Raw genomic sequence first — 2067 nt, forward strand, 5'->3', positions numbered from 1 at the left:
TCAAATCCTGACTAGCTCATTGACAAGCCTCAGGTCACAGGTAAATCATCAAATTTGTGAATCTCAGCTTTCACTCTTCTCATCTGTTTTGTATATTCTCAGCAGTGAAATGCCATTTCCTCAGGGAATCCTCCCCTGAACACCCCAATGAGGCAAGATTGGATCCCTTTACAATGCAGTCCAATAACACATTGCACAGTGTCCATGTCACATTTGTAGTCAGACATAGGTTTGTTACTTATCAACTTAACGCCCATCTTCCCCACTTAATTATAAGCTCTTTGGGGTCAGAAACTGCATTTTTCTTGTCTAAGTTGACCACAGTGCTCTGAATATCCATATTCCCCAAGTTTGTTCATCCCAGCACAATAGCTATCCCAAATATTATCTCAAGTACTCTGGACTCCCCGAAGATCTTTCTGCAAAAACACTCATTCCTTTCTGGCCTTTTCTCTTCCTTTCTACCTCCACTTCTTTGACCAATGCAGGCATTTCTTCAAGTATCCTTCTGTCCTTTTTAGTGTAAATAAGTTTAACATTCTGGCTTCTTCAGTTCTGTTCCTTTATTTCCCAAATTACAGTTTTTGAGAAAGTAGGCTTTAGGAGGAAGTTACCTGGATCAAACCTTGGCTCCAGCACCACTTCAAAATGTGACCTTGATGGCAGCAGCGGCCTGCCTGGAGCAGCTGCTGCCAAGATGCTGGCTGCACTGGAGGAGGCATGGCTTGGCGGCACACTCGATGGAGCCAGTGGGAACCGGGAACGGGCAGGATCCCCACCCTCCCAGGCACAGCTGCAGCCATCCAAGTCATGCCTGCAGATCCGGGCCTCTCTGTGCTCTCGGGGCTGGGAGCAGGCACCCAAGTCATGGCTGCAGACCTGGGCATCTCTGCATGCTTGGGTACCTGGGAAGGCTTTCCCCGGCCCCGCAGGCTCGGACGGGTCTGCTCCCCCGTCTGGCCTCTCCCACTCCCTGGCATTTGCTCTAATCTCGGAGTGAAGGCGGGACCCCGGGTGCTGTTGCAGCCTGGCCAGGTGTGCGCACGCTCGGGGCCATGCTGACATGCCAGCCTCCTGGCGCCTCAGCCCCCTTGGACTTCGGCCACCAACGAGCAAGGGAGGGAGGCTGAGTGAGTGGGGACAGCTCAGAGCTGGCGTGCAGGTGCCCCTGGACATGAACAGCCTGGGCTGTACAGAACAGTGGAAGGCAGACAGGCTCCTGGGTAAAAGGGGGCAGGTCCCTGGTGAAGCCCCACCTTCAAGCTGGGCAGGGCCTAAAGCCTGGGGGCTGAACTGCCAGTCCTGTGGACCAGAGTGGGAACTTGTGGTGCTTTTTGTGGGCCCGCCCATGGCCACCCATGGACCAATCAGCATGTATCTTCTCTCCTCTGAAGTCTATGAAAATTCCAGACCTAACCAGACTTGAGCACTCAACCTGATGACTAGCAGAGAGGAGCCACACACCCTAGGGTCTCCTCTCTGCTGAGAGCTAAAAGTATCATGGGACGACCAGCTATGGAGAGGAGTTACCCACCCCAGCGTCTGCTCTCTGCTGCCAGCTGAACACTCATTGGGACATCCTGGCTGCAAATAGGAGCTATCCACCCCAGGGTCTCCCCTGAGCTGTTCTATCACTCAATAAATCTCCTCTCCGCCTTGGTCACCTGCCGCTTGTCCACATACCTCATTCTTCCTGGGCGCAGAACAAGAACTCAGGACCCGCCGAATGGCAGGGCTAAAAGCTGTAACATAAACAGGGCTGAAACGCACCCCTTTCTCACCACGTTGCAGGTGGCAAGAAGGAGAGAAGAGAGAAGGAAAGAGGAGCGGCGGCCCTTCAGGGAGCCCAGACCTAGGAGCTCCCTGAGCCAGGACTGTAATACCCTCTTTGGGCCTCTGTGATTCCTGGCATCTCCAAGCTTCCAGGCGCCACTGCATTCCCTGGTGCCAGCCGTGGAAGCTGCTTGTAGTAAACCTGGTCCAGCTGTAGCCTCACAGGGAGCCAGCACCTGTGCTGGTGCCTGGAGCTGTCTGCCCTGCTGCAGCCGGTGTGCCTGACTGTGTGCA

This window comes from Macaca thibetana, chromosome 6 (genome assembly GCF_024542745.1).
Source record: "Macaca thibetana thibetana isolate TM-01 chromosome 6, ASM2454274v1, whole genome shotgun sequence".
NCBI lineage: Eukaryota > Metazoa > Chordata > Mammalia > Primates > Cercopithecidae > Macaca > Macaca thibetana.